General features: G+C 38.1%; 1 long non-coding RNA gene across 1 annotated transcript in view; it reads left to right on the forward strand.

The window, feature by feature from the left end:
- LOC110262274 (uncharacterized) overlaps nucleotides 1–15,003 on the forward strand; it is a 29,811-nt gene that overhangs the window by 324 nt on the left and 14,484 nt on the right. The window lies entirely within an intron of this gene.

A 15,003-nucleotide genomic window follows, 5' to 3' on the forward strand; every position in this document is an offset into this window, starting at 1 on the left:
AGAGCAGATTGCATTACATTCTGGGGGTGCTTTCTGGCTGGTGTAGCAGACGGATGAGTCAATTAGTGATCTGAAGGTTCAGCCATTGAAAGGTTTCATGACCAAATTCGGGTTCACAAGGTACAAAGGCAGAGTCAGAAAAGGAGAGATTTTAGAGATTTATGTATTTTACTTATAGCATCTTCCGGTTGACTCCACATTAAGAAAATCCACTACAAAGGAAATTTGAATCCTGGAAACTCATTTTCCTCTTTAGCCCTGGCACTGCACTTATTTATTTATTTATTTATTTATTTTTTGGAGACTGCTCACTGGCGGCATAGTCTAACCATTCTCTTTGGGCTGTTTTTGTTCCCCATCCATTGTAAAAGTTGGAAACACAGGACTTTTATTTCCTCAAAAAGTCTTAGTGCCACTTATTACAGTGTGAAATAGGTGTAACCAGATTAGGGGAAGGCAGAGTGTCACATTCTTCACAATAAAAACTTAGATTTGATTATTAAATAACTATACTCACATTTTTAAAAACAAACATTAAAAAAAAAAGAAAAGAAATTCTTTATTTCTTCAGTTCTGGCCCCAATATATCTAGTATCTGAAATTCTGGGATTTAATCAGTCTTTCTTGTAGTCAGTCTCTGTTTCCCTGGTTCTAGCAATCTCTTGATTTTTTTCTGTCTTCGCTGTTCTTACCCTGTTCTCTGATCCTCGTGCCTTGGGAAGAAAGAGACAATTTCACCCATATTCTTTTGCAGTGGAATCTCCATACTCTACCTCAAATAACGACATCTCTTTAGTGTACCAAGGATGTGGTCAGAGCTGCAATTTTACACATTGTAAAGTACCTCCTAACTGAGGCAGCTTCCTCCAGATTCTATTTGCTAGAGCAGACAGCAACATATATAATTGCACTCAAGTAGTAGTTAATTTGTCTGCCAGAATTATATTTTCCTTTATGACAAGATTAACAAAAATGTGATTGAATCTCTTTACATCTGCTCATAGATAAAACAAACAAGCTAACACTAGCCAGGGAGTCTAGAGTGCCATGAAATCAACATACTTTATAGTCAAAAAGTACTGACTGATAAGTGACTACAAGAAAGAAAATGCATATATGAAACATAACTCAAACCATGGAATCAATTTGTATGCATACTGAATTAAATGAATTTATGGAGAGAAAACAATGAGACTTACCTTTATCACCCTCATTAACATAAAATAATTACATAGAATAAAAATGCATTCCCCTTTATATCATTGACCTTAGGGAAATTTAACTTTTCCATGCATCTGTAATGAGAACACACAGATACCAGTTGTCTTAGGAGTTTGCTCTGGGCCAGATGAAGGAATTCAGATTTTACGTTTAATAACTGTGACCCTATAAATGACTAAACCTTTTCCAATCTCATGTTTTTCTGTGAAATGGGAACTAATATAAAATTTCTAAGGCTATTAAGGAAATGCAGGAAAGTGGTATTTGTGAGGATGTTTCTACAAATATAGAAAAAGTAATCAGTTCTAGTCTTTAAATTCTACTTTATAAATTATAATTTACAAATATGAAAACAAGTTAAAACTAGAAATTATATATTTAGAGCAAATGGTTATAAAGATTAGGATTATTTTCCCCTTGGACTTTTTTTGTCTTTGTTTTTCTCTCTAACATTTTTACTGTTTTCATACAACTGCTTTTGACTTTAAACTAACACCTTTCAAATGATGTAATGTGATGTGGAAATTACTAGAAAGTAAAAGGAATCAAGCACAGAGGAACAATCTTCATTCCTTTGAGAGAAGCAATTGCATAACTACAGATGGAAATTGCAAGAAGTCTTATTTACCAGGATATTTTCTCTGTTCTTTCAATATCAAAAATGAAATCACTATAAAGAGAGCTGTCAGACCCTATATATTTCAAATGACTCAGTCACTCTCATTCTCTTTTTTCGGTCCAAATACAATGCACTTTCCACTGTTTTTAATTCCACTAATGAAGAAAAGAGGTGAAGGTAAATGCTTCTTATACAGAATAATAATCCTGTTCAGGCCACATATGGACTGATGATAAAATATCACTCAAAACAAAGCATTTTCAGAATATTTAGAAGACTTTATCTGGAGTTCCCGTCGTGGCGCAGTGGTTAATGAATCCAACTAGGAACCATGAGGTTGTGGGTTCGGTCCCTGCCCTTGCTCAGTGGGTTAACGATCCGGCATTGCCATGAGCTGTGGTGTAGGTTGCAGATGCGGCTCGGATCCTGCGTTGCTGTGGCTCTGGCGTAGGCCGGTGGCTACAGCTCCGATTGGACCCCTAGCCTGGGAACCTCCACATGCCGCGGGAGCGGCCCAAGAAATAGCAAAAAGACAAAAAAAAAAAAAAAAAAAAAGACTTTATCTGTGAAGTGGGTTACCAGTAACAATAACAGCTTCATTCTCAGGTGAGGATTAACTGAAATTAAATGCACGCATATAAGAAACTAATTCAAGGTATATTGTGTAAAGTGCTTCTCATTTTAAGATACGTGATTTTACAGTCCAGGTTTAGATGACTCCAGGTAGGCATGAAGTTTAATCCTTCCTGAGCTAATCAGATACTGGCACCCTGTATTAATTGCTCAGCAAGGTTTTTGACGGGGAATGGCTCCTATTATCTCCCCAGTTGGTGAGAGGGACAGAGACAGTAATAACGTGAGTAAGCACAAATTCTGGAGCCGAATGGCCTCTGTTCAGTCTGTGTGACTCTGGGCAAGTCATTTACATTTCCATCTTTCAGTTTCCTCATCTGTAAAAGGGGGAATAACAATGTCCCCTATCTTTTAGAGTTTTTGTAAGGGTTAAATGAATATATATATAAATAACTTAGAATAATGTCTGGCACAAATAAGTGCTTGAAAACATTAGCTGTGTTTATTCCTACGCCATGATACAATTGTACCTTAAAATCTCTAATTTATAGTTTGCACCTGGCTATGCCAGATCAGCAGGTTATTCTATAGACATTCTGGCTATGTGTCTCCCATAGCAGTTAAGAATGGCCATGAGGGTGTAAGACCACCCACCTTCATCCTTGAAAAGGTCCCAGTTTGAGCTTCTGGTCCTTTGGAGAGAAATTCATGCGTTTCCTTCCCTCAACTGCTAGCTGTTATCTGTATTCCTCTTCACACAATTAAGTTGTAACTTTTACAAAGGGGATCTATATCTTATCATGTCTTTTTTAAAATCAGTGTTTTCTTTTCATTAATCACAATCAACCTAGTGACTGTGACATGGAGAATAAGAGCCTTCTGTTGGGGAATGGATGCATTAGAACACGAATACAGAATTAATGGTATAGAAGTGTCCAAAATATTTCTGGATTCAAAAATGTTTTCAGTAGTAGAAATATCTGTCCTGACCCTTGAGTTATTTTTTCAAATTTTTTATTTAAGAATGGTTGATTTCCAATGTTCTTTCAATTTCTGCTATACAACAAATTGACCCAGTCTTTTATATATATATATATATACACATTCTTTATATATATATCTGTATTGCTTTGGGTAGTATGGCCATTTTTACAATATTATTTTTTCAACTCAGGAGCATGGAATATCTTTCCATTTCTCTGCATCCTCTTTAATTTCCTTGATTAATGTTTTATAGTTCTTGGCATATGTGTCCTTTACCTCCTTGGTCAGGTGTATTCTGAGGTATATACAGATATATATATAAAGAATGTGTATATATATATATATAAAAGACTGGGTCAATTTGTTGTATAGCAGAAATTGAAAGAACATTGGAAATCAACCATTCTTAAATAAAAAATTTGAAAAAATAACTCAAGGGTCAGGACAGGTATTTGATTTTGTGAGGTGCAATTTTAAAAGGTATCGTCTTTTGGTGTTCCATTTCTAATATTTCATTGCTGGTATACAGAAATGCAACTGACTTCTGAATATTAATCTTATATCCTTCTACTTTGCTGAATTTATTAATCAGTTCAAGTAGTTTTGGGGTTGAGTCCTTAGAGTTTTCTATGTATAGTATCATGTCATCTGCATACAGTGACAGTTTTTTTTTTTTTTGCTATTTCTTGGGCCGCTTCCGCGGCATATGGAGGTTCCCAGGCTAGGGGTCCAATCGGAGCCGTAGCCACCAGCCTACGCCAGAGCCACAGCAACGCGGGATCCGAGCCACGTCTGCAACCTACACCACAGCTCACGGCAACGCCGGATCCTTAACCCACTGAGCAAGGGCAGGGATTGAACTCGCAACCTCATGGTTCCCAGTCGGATTCGTTAACCACTGCGCCACAACGGGAACTCCCAGTGACAGTTTTATCTCTTCTCTTCCTATATGGATGCCTTTTATTTCTTTTGTTTGTCTAATTGCTGTGGCTAGGACTTCCAAAACTATGTTGAAGAGCAGTGGTGAGAGTGGGCATCCCAGTCTTGTTCCAGATTTGAGTGAGAAGGCTTTCAGTTTTTCCCCATTGAGTATTATATTTGCTGTGGGTTTGTCATAAATGGCTTTGATTATATTCAGGAATGTTCCCCCTATACCCAGTTTGGCGAGGGTCTTGATCATGAATGGATATTGGACTTTGTCAAATGCTTTTTCTGCGTCTATTGAGATGATCATATGATTTTTGACTTTTCTTTTGTTAATGTGGTGTATGATGTTGATTGATTTGTGTATGTTGAACCATCCTTGTGAACCTGGGATGAACCCTACCTGGTCATGGTGTATAATTTTTTTGATGTGTTGTTGGATTCGGTTGGCTAAGATTTTGTTGAGAATTTTTGCATCTATATTCATCAATGATATTGGGCGATAGTTTTCTTTTTTGGTGGTATCTCTGTCTGGTTTTGGAATGAGGGTGATGGTGGCATCATAGAATGTCTTTGGGAGTATTCCTTCTTCTTCAACCTTTTGAAAGAGTTTAAGGAGGATGGGCACCAATTCCTCTTTATATGTTTGATAGAATTCACCTGTGAAGCCATCTGGACCTGGACTTTTATTTGTAGGGAGTGATTTTATGACCTCTTCAATTTCATTTCTAGTGATCAGTTTGTTCAGTTGGTCTGTTTCTTTTTGATTCAGTTTTGGCAGGCTGTAAGATTCTAGAAAATTGTCCATTTCTTCCAGATTGTCAAACTTGTGGCTGTATAGTTGTTCATAGTATTCTCTTATGGTTTTTTGTATTTCTGCTGTATCCGTTGTGATTTCTCTTTTTTCATTTATAATTTTGGTGATTTGGGTTCTTTCTCTCCTCTTTTTAGTGAGTCTGGCCAGGGGTTTATCAATTTTGTTCACCTTTTCAAAGAACCAGCTCTTGGTTTTATTAATTTTCTCTATTGTTTTTTGAGTCTCTATTTTATTGATTTCTTCTTTGATCTTTATAATTTCCTTCCTTCTGCTGACTTTAGGACTTTTTTGTTCTTCTTTTTCTAATTCGTTTAGGTGGAGGGTTAAGTTGTCAATTTGGGATCTTTCTTCTTTTTTGAGAAAGGCCTGGATTGCTATAAATTTCCCTCTGAGCACTGCTTTCGCAGCATCCCATAGATTTTGAGAGGTTGTGTCTTCATTATCATTTGTTTCAAGGTAGTTTTTAATTTCCTTCTTGATTTCCTCATTGACCCATTGGTTTTTTAGTAGCATGTTGTTGAGTATCCATGTAGTAGGTTTTTTCTCTTTCCTTTTCCCATGGTTGATTTCTAATTTCATGGCATTGTGGTCAGAGAAGATACTTGATAATTTCTATGCTCCTAAATTTATTGAGGTTAGCTTTGTGTCCCAATATGTGGTCGATTCTTGAGAATGTTCTATGGGCATTTGAGAAGAATGTGTATTCTGCTTTTTTTGGATGTAGTGTCCTGAAGATATCAATGAAGTCTAACTTTTCTATTGTTTCCTTTAGGATCTCTGTTGCTTTATTGGTTTTCTGTCTAGAGGATCTGTCCATTGATGTGAAGGGGGTATTAAGGTCTCCTACTATGATTGTATTCTCATCAATATCTCCCTTTATGTCTGTTAATATTTTTTGTATGTATCTGGGTGCTCCTATATTTGGGGCATATATGTTGACGATAGCAACATCCTCTCCTTGGATGGATCCCTTAATGATTAAGTAGTGTCCTTCTTTGTCTTTCTTTATGTCTTTTGTTTTAAAGTCTATCTTGTCTGATATGAGCGTTGTGACTCCTGCTTTTCTGTCATGTCATTGGCGTGAAATACTTTTCCCCACCCTTTCACTTTCAATCTATATGTATCCTTTGTCCTAAGGTGAGTTTCTTGTAGGCAGCATATTGAAGGTTTTTGCCTTTTTATCCACTCAGCAACCCTGTGTCTTTTGATTGGGGCATTCAGTCCATTGACATTTAAGGTGATATTTGATAGATGATTATTTATTGCCATTTTGAGCCTCGTGTCCCAGTTCTCCATTCTTCCTTTCTTTTTTTTTTTTTTTTTTTTGGTTGGATAGTCTCCTGTTATTATCTGCTTGAGTGTATTTTTTTTTTTTTTTCACTTTTTGCGAATGCAATATTTGGTTTTGGCTTGTGGTTGCCCTGTTTTTTAAGTATGTGAACCCCTTCCCATAAATGTGTGTTTTAGCCTGATGGTCCTGTAAGTTCAAACACTTCATTATTATATTAAAATTAAGAAGAGAGACATACAAACAAACAAACAAAAAGAGTTATTTATTTCCTAACATCCCTTGCCCAAATTTTATGATTTTGATGACTCTTTTTTCTTTTTTTCTTTTTAATTTTATTTTGTTTGAAGCATGTTCATGATTAAATCTGTATGCTGGCTTATGTGAGTGACTGCTCTCTGATTGCAGTTTCCTCAGTCCTAGTTATTCTTCTTCTTTTTTTTTTTCTTTTCTTTTTTCTTCCATTTCCTTCCTTTCTTTTTGGTTTAGAGAAGCCCTTTCAGTATTTCTTTTAACCTGGATTTTGTGTTGCTGTATTCTTTTAGTTTTTGTTTGTTGGAAGAAATTTTTATTTCCCCTTCTATTTTAAATGGTATTCTTGCTGGAGAGAGTATTCTAGGTTGCATATTTTTTCCTTTTAGCACTTAAAATATCTCTTGCCATTCCCTCCTGGCCTGTAGTGTTTCTGTAGATAAATCACCTGATATTCTTATGGGGGTTCCCTTGTAGGTAACATTCTGTTTTTCTCTTGCTGCCTTTAGGATCCTCTCTTTATCACTAACTTTTGCCATTTTTATTATTATTATGTGTCTTGCTGTGGGTCTATTGGGGTTCAATTTGTTTGGGGCCCTCTGTGCTTCCTGTATCTTGAATCCAGTATCCTTTAGATTTGGGAAGTTTCCAGTGATAATTTCTTCAAATATATTTTCCATTCCCTTATCTTTTTCTACTCCTTCTGGAATCCCTATTATGCATAGATTGGCCCGCTTTATATTATCCCATAGGTCTCTTATATTGCTTTCCAGTTTTTTGATTCGGTTTTCTGTCTGTTGACCAGATTGAGAGGCTCCTCCCCAGGGCAGCCCAACTCAGAAAGACCGTCTGAGAATTAGGCAGATCTTTTCACGGCCTGGCTAGAGTTGTTCTAGCTTTTCTGGGCTGCAGGCCTTTTCTCGGGGACTGGTGGTGTTTGGTGCTGCTCTGTGGGGGTGTAGCCCCTGCAAAGGGCAAGCAGGCCTGTGCAGGGACAGCCCCTGCAGTGGTAGGCTTCAGGCAATTGTTGAGGCCAGCCCTCCCGGATGGCAGGCAGCCCCAGGTCTGGCAATTGGGTGGGGGGGTGTGGGGGGAGGGGATGCACTGGGAAGCACAGCTTTCTGCTAGCTAGCGGGTCTGTAAGCTTGCTGTGGCGTGGGGAGTATTCTATGGGGACCCACCCCTTCTTCTCTCCCCTCCTCAGCATGGGCGCAGACCAGGCTCTTCTCCCAGGTTCCTTCTGATGTGGCTTTCCACTTCCCCACCCCTGGAGTATTGCTCCCTTCCTCTGCGACAGCTTTGTTTTCTAGTCTCTCAGGCAGTCTCTGTCCTGTCAAACTTGACAGACCGGTTTCTAGACCTCCCAAGCAGTTTCTGCTCCGCCCCGCCCCCCCAGCCCTTTCCCCGGGGACTAACCTCTGGAGCCGAGGATTCGGTGCCCAGCCCCCACCCAGGCGTCTCAATTTTTGGTGACTGTGCCCATAGTTCAGATGGTCCATTCAGTTCTCGATCTGCTTTTTAGTACTCCAACTTACTGCTACACTCTTCTCTGCATCTGGAGATTCCTCCGGTTCATTTGATCTTTCCCCCAGTAGGTGACTTTCCAGGGTGCGGGATCCCTTTCTCCTCAGTTCCCTTTTGGGAGCGTCCGTCCAGCTTGGATTCACCTTCTCTCACTCTCCTCTTTTCTCTTGTTTTACCTAGTAATGTCACAAACTTCTTGCCGTTATTGGAGTTTAGGTTCTTCCGCCAGCAATTGGTTGCTGTTCTGTGCGAGTCATTTATCCTGTAGATGTGCTTTTTTTGTTGTGTTTGTGGGAGAGGGCGAGCGTGTCCCCCTACTCTTCCGCCATCTTGTCTCTCCTCTCCTACTACATCTTAATCCATTCATCTGTCGTTGGACATTTGAGTTGTTTCCATGTCTTGGCTATTGTGAATAGTGCTGCAATGTATATACGGGTGCATATTTCTTTTTCAATGAAAGTTTTATACAAACATATGCACAGGAGTGGGATTACTGGATCATATGGTAGTTCTATATTTAGTTTTCTGAGAAACCTCCATACTGTTTTCCATAGTGATTGTACCAATTACATTCCCACCAAGAGTGAAGGAGGAGTCCCTTTCTCTACACCCTCTCCAGCATGTGTTTGTTGACTTCTTAATGACGGCCATTCTGACTGGTACGAGGTGGTACCTCATTGTAGATTTGATTTGCATTTCTCTAATAATTAGTGATGTTGAGCATTTTTTTTTTTTTTTCATGTGTCTGCTTGCTGTCAGTATCTTTTCTTTGGAGAAATGTCTTTTCAGTTGGATTGTTTTTTGTTGTTGTTGTTGAGTCGTATGAGTTATTTGTATATTTTGGAAATTAGGCCTTTGTTGGTTGTATCATATTGCAAAAATTTTCTCCAGCTCTGTGGATTTTTTTTTTTTTAATGGTTTCCTTTGCTTTGCAAACACTTGATTTTAATTAGGTCCCTTTGGTTTATTTTTGTCTTTCTTGTCATTCTAAGAGGTGAATCAAACAAGATGTTGCTGTGATTTATGTCAAAGAACGTTCTGCCTATGTTTTCCCTAGGATTTTTATAGTATTTGGCCTTACATTTAGGTCTTTAACCTATTTTGAGTTTGTTTTGTGTATGATGTTAGAGAATGTTCTAATTTCATTCTTTCACATGTAGCTGTACAGTTTTCCCCTTCAGTTATTAATAAAAACAGGTAATCTGACTATGCTGTACTTCTTCACAAACCCTATGACTCTCCGTTGTCCTTAGGATAAAGGCCAACATTTTTTTTTTTTTTTGTCTGTTTCCCTTTTCTAGGGCTGCTTCTGCAGCATATGGAGGTTCCCAGGCTAGGGGCTAATTGGAGCTGTAGCCACTGGCCTCTGCCAGAGCCACAGCAACGCTGAATCTGAGCCGTACCTGCAGTCTACACCACAGCTCACGGCAATGCCGAATCATTAACCCACTGAGCAAGGCCAGGGATCAAACCCTAGTCAGATTTGTTAACCACTGTGCCATGACGGGAACTCTGTGGGCCAATATTTTTAACATGTGCACCAGCCTAGCTCCTGCCTTACTGTGTACCTTATCTGTGTCTCTTATCTGTATCCATATTGCTCTTTTTTTAGATCCTTGAATATGCCATGAATTTATGTAACCTCGTTTATTTAAATACTCAGTACAGTAAACACATCACCTCATACTTATTTCTTTGTTAGGCAGAAACTGATCTCAAACTAAGAACAAATGTAAAATATAAAAGACACAAGTGGGTCAGAAGTCAAAACAAAACAGTTTTACTCATATTCAAAACATTTTCTTGGAAAATGCTTCATTATTTCCACCAATCAATACAAAATGTTTTGAATCTCCACCAGCTAAACAATGAAGATATAAACATGGACCAAGTAGTGCCTGCCCGAAGGAGACTCGTATTCTAATGGAACTATTGGTGATGGCATAATTGTGCCTGACTCCAAAACTGAGAAATGTGTGCTAAAGTAACACTGAATAAAACATCCTATGGAATTTTTAGAATTTTATAGGACATGCCATCACCATTATCATTTTTGACAAATTTTTTTATTGGCCTTCAAAGTTTTCTTGATGTTGGGAGGATGTGAAGAGTTAGCATAGTTTTGCTAAAATATATATTTTACTTATTAAGACATTTTTACCATTTCATCTAATTTAACATCCAGATAGCTATAAAATGTCAAGGTTAGGAATATTTTGATGAATTTCTTTAGTCTTTTTTTTTTAAATATATTTTACTCTTAACAGCTTTCCCATTGTGGTGCAGAGGAAATGAATCCAATTAGGAATCATGAGGTTGTGGGTTCGATCCCTGGCCTCGCTCAGAAAGTTAAGGATCTGGCATTGCCGTGAGCTGTGATGTAGGTCACAGATGCAGCTCAGATCTGCTCTTGCTGTGGCTGTGGCTGTGGCAGAGGCAGGCAGCTGTAGCTCTGATTGGATTCCTCTCCTGGGAACCTCCATATGCCGCAAGTGCAGCCCTAAAAAACAAAATGAATAAATAAATAAATAAATCTCAAAAACCCAAGGTGTAGCAATCATTATTATTGCTCTCACATGTAATTAATTATAGATTGCCTTGTATTGTAGCTATTACTGTATGTATTTTATGTGTACATATTGGGAAATGCATTTTTTAAGACTTGCATTGTCTTAGATATTTTATTTTGAAATAGTTTTAAATTTATTGAAAAACTGAAGAGATACTAGTAAATTGGTTTTTAAATCTGTATATCTACCACAATACTTATTGTAATGCCTTAGATGCTCAATAAATATTTCTACTGAAACACTGATTTTATATCAAGTCTCATCAATTTTATTGGTTAGTTTCATGAGGTAAAGAATTTTGAACTGTGTTTGGAAAATTGCCCTGCTTAATTATATCCTTTTTATTACTATTGTGATTAACTGCAATACTAGGAAATATCCATATACATTTTGCCCTTAGCGAAAGGATAGAGGAAATAGAAAATAATCATCACAAAATTTTGGGTTTTTTTCTGTTATAGATGCTAAATCAAAAACCAACAATAGGGAGACCATTGTTGCTTTTAGCTAAATGCAAGATATCAGCGACAAAAAAGATCATCTGTGAATTTAGAATGATACAGTGATGAATTTGGAGTGGATCCTAGATCTCATTTAGTCCACCTCTCATACTTTGCATATAAAAAATAGGTTCACATATGTCCAATGACTTATAAAAAGGGCAGTGCAGCTATTAAGAAGCAATGGAAATAAACCCTGGCCTACAATTCCAGGTCAGGAACTTTTTTTTTTTTTTTTGCTTATTAGGGCTGCACCTGCAGCATATGGAAGTTCCCAGGCTAGGGGTTGCATCAGAGCTGCAGTTGCCAGCCCTGAGATGCAGCCACAGCAACATGGGATCTGAGAAACGTATGCAACCTACACCACAGCTCACGGCAACGCCAGATCCTTAACTCACTGAGCAAGGCTAGGGATCCAACCCGCAACTTCATGGTTACTGGTCAGATTTGTTTCTGCTGTGCCACAATAGGAACTCTGTTTATTTATGTTAGGGCTACACCTGCAGCTTATGGAAGTTCCCAGATTAGGGGTCGGAATTGGAGCCACAGCTGGAGCCTACACCACAGCCGCAGCAACACAGGATTCGAGCCACTTTGCAACTTACACCATAACCCATGGCAATGCTGGATCCTCAACCTACTGAACAAGGCCAGAGATTGAAACTGCATCCTCCGTTCTTAACCCACTGAGCCACAATGGGAACTCCCCAGAACTTTTTTGCATAAACCAAAATGAACAGTATATTGCTAACCACTTAGGCATTTCTTCTATGCTAATGGTTCTTTGGATAAGAATGAAGATTTCATCTCTTTTAATGCACTACTGGATGTTATACAACTGCCATATTGACTGGCATTGTCATGGTCTGGTTTGTGTCCAGGTTTAAATACTTGACACTGTGAGATTTGAATGCTGCCTCTGTCACTTCTTTCAGTGATGTGGTAGTTATCAAATTAATCTAACAAAGTCTTAGTTTTCCAAGGTATATATAATAACAATTTAAGATAACTCTGGGAATCAGACTGGGTCTTGGCTTAAAGAACTTTCTTTAGAGCCTGGCATAATAGATAATCAGTTAGTATTGCTCCCTCTCTTCGCCACTCCCATGGAGAGGGAAACTTTTTCTAGGGGACAAGAATGTTTAGAAAAAGGCTTGGATGTGGGAGTATGACTGGGTACCATTCCAAGTCTTCCATTGCTGTATGTGCAACTAATGTCTCCAACATACAAGTTCTTCATCAGCTAGGTGGGGATAATACCTCTTTCAGGTGATGGTCTGAAGATTTAAATACCTGGCATACAGTAAGCACTTAGCAATTGTTCTGTTAGTTGTTCCATTTCCTGTATTAGCCACCACATTAAGCAAAAGAGGATTTTGATGATTCTTTGCAACTTTTAAAATGAGTTAGAAATTTGTTCTAAAATATTTTTAAATTATTGACCTTGTAGATAACTCATTCCAGAGAATAAAGACAATGCAGTAGGACATGTCCATCTATAGCTCTCTTTGTCCACAGGTTTCCAAAAAAAACCTATGATTAAAAAGTCCTAATAAGGGAATTCCCATCGTGGCTCAGTGGTAACAAACCTGACTAGTATCCATGCGGTCATGGGTGCAGTCCCTGTCCTTGTGCAGTGGGTTAAGGATCCGGTGTTGCTGTGAGCTGTGGTGTAGGTCACAGATGTGGCTCAGATCCCATGTTGCTATGGCTGTGGTGTAGGCCAGCAGCTACAGCTCTGATTCGACCCCTAGCCTGGAACTTTCATGTCCTGGGTACAGCCTAAAAAGACAAGAAAAAAAAAAATGCTAGTAAGAATATTTGCCAGAAAAAAATGCTTTATAAGCAATCTGGGTAATGTTTCTTAGACTGTAACAGAAATGACTAGTCTTCCCATTTATATATAATGCAGATTTTGTATTGGGGAGGAGGAGTAAGATCACAATAGGTAAGTCTACACTAGGTGCTTTATAAACTCTTACATTCTCAAAATAGTCCTATGTATTATATTCACATCACAGATGGGGAAACAAAATTTCTAGAAAGTTAAATCATAACATGCCCAGCCTGACAGATTTAGTAAGGTATGGACTCTAGTTGTGAATCCAGACATGGTTGTTACCAAAGACCTTTCTCTTCCCAGAAATGTGGCTTTTCTCCACTTCTAATATCTGAAGCACTCTATTTTCCTGTGATGAACTTAAGGTGTAATAAAAAGTAAAACAGAGAAGTCTAGGGAAATTGAGAATGCAAAAAGAACAATACTGCATCCAGCTATTCCTTCCCAAATTACTGGCTTCCTAGTCATCGGACAGTAACATGTACAAATACCTACAAACCCATAGTTGACCGTTTTGTTTGACCTCAGCAGAAATTAAAATAGACTATGTACAACCTCTCCTTTCTTGGACATGGGACTTGTGTAATTAATGACTTCACTTTTTCCACTAGAACTAATTCAATTTTGTTAATTAGAAATTGAAACCAAAAATGGTTACTTGAGAATAATATGCTTGTAGTATGGTAGAATTTATAAACATCACATCAGTGGGTTACATTCTGCATAACTTTTGATAATGCATAATTCATCAGGTCACTGGTTACATTCTGCATAATTTTTTAGTGCAGAAACAAAAAATTGTGGATATTTTCTGCAGGCAGAAGTTTTGAATAGAATATCAATTTTCCTTCACAAGGGAAATTTTATAACAACATCAAGCCCCACTTTACGTCCTCTGTGTTTGGGAAACTGTTCTCCTCTAGCCACTATTCGCTTTCCTCCTGTGCAACATGGAATCAAGGCTTCTTGGACAGCAGTGTAAGGATTGACCTTGAAGGCGAAGCTTGGGTCTAGACTTTACTTTTTACTAACTACACACGTTTCAGAAAAACATTCATTTCCTGATCCTCAGATTTTCCCTCTTCTGTGAAATGAGGATAGTCTTTCAGCCTCACTTTCAGATAAGTTGAACGATCCAAATGAGAAAACATATTTGAATATAGCACTTGTTTCCAAGTTGTAAATGAGAAATGAAAGGACCCTGCTATTCAAGATGTGCAAATGTGTGTGGAGGGGTAGTGTGTGTATATGTTTATACCACACTTTGCTGTTGCTGCAAATCCTCAGAATATGCTCTTTCACTTAAAATCTTCTTTTCCTCTGATTTCCTTTCAGTGGTGAATGTTCTCCTGTGGGAAGTTCCTGCCTTACTTTCTTTTCCTCCTTCCTTTCTTCCCTCATTTGCCTTCTACATGCATAACCTTCCACATAACTGTCCTTTCGAATCATCATCATAACAACAACAACCTTTATGGTAAAGGCACTAAATAGTGTTTATTAAATACTTATTATAAGTCAGACATCGTTGATCGCACTTTGTCTCAGTCCATATTCACACCATGCTCATAATGAAAATACCACGACATGATCATGGAAACTTCTGCCTCCATCCATTCCATCCACTGCTTGTGGATTCTTCTCAGAATAAGTATCTCTCTCTTTCCCTCCTTGTTCCCCACTCTCTGCCTTTTCTCTCCATCCACTCCCCTCTTATTCCAGTATCAATTCTGCTACTTCTAAACATTACTTCTCATGCTGCTATCAAAGTGCCACAGATTATAGTAGAACTACTGCTCTGAAATTCACTTTGTTCCTAATTCTTGCTGACTATATGCTGGAAACAACTATTTTTCTTTAGGAAGATCATCGTTAATGTAGGTGTGCAGTTACT

The sequence above is a fragment of the Sus scrofa genome, chromosome 9 (genome assembly GCF_054392235.1).
Source record: "Sus scrofa isolate SSC_HxYL_T2T_F1_AM1 chromosome 9, Sscrofa_HxYL_maternal_Yorkshire_Landrace_v2.0, whole genome shotgun sequence".
In the NCBI taxonomy this organism is placed as follows: domain Eukaryota; kingdom Metazoa; phylum Chordata; class Mammalia; order Artiodactyla; family Suidae; genus Sus; species Sus scrofa.